We start from the raw sequence: 598 nt of genomic DNA on the forward strand, positions 1-598 counted from the left end.
CCCACCCATCTAGCCAACTATCCATCCACTGATGCTTTCATCTTTCCATCCATCCGTCCATCCATCCATCCATCCATGCACTCACCAAGCTATTTATCCATTCACCAACACATTCATCTATCCACCCATCCATCATCCATCCATCTAACCATCCATTCACCCACCCACCCATCCGCTTATCATCTGTCCATCTAAATATCAATGATGATGATTATCTCAAAAGCTACTATGTACGGGGGGTGGGGGAGGAGGGGCTACTGGGCACAAAATCCTGTATCAAGCCTTTTACACAAGGCCTCTGTCCATATCTCCCATGCTCCCCCTCAATCACTTGACTCCAGCCACCTGCGCCTCCCAATGCTCACTGAACGCACCAGGAAGGTGCCTGCCTCACCAGCTGTGCCTCTGCTTGGAACGCTCTTCCTCCAACGTCCTCAGGGCTCCCTCCTCTCCTCTTCGAGGGCTTTGCTCAGTGAGGCCTTCCCCAGCCATCCTGTCTACAACCGTACCTCCCTGGGTGGCACTCCCCACCCCCTGCCCTGCTTCACTGATAGCCTTAGAACTCAGCACCAGCTGACATGCTGGCTGTCTTCTGTTC

The sequence above is a fragment of the Colobus angolensis genome, unplaced genomic scaffold (genome assembly GCF_000951035.1).
Source record: "Colobus angolensis palliatus isolate OR3802 unplaced genomic scaffold, Cang.pa_1.0 Scaffold34, whole genome shotgun sequence".
Lineage (NCBI taxonomy): Eukaryota > Metazoa > Chordata > Mammalia > Primates > Cercopithecidae > Colobus > Colobus angolensis.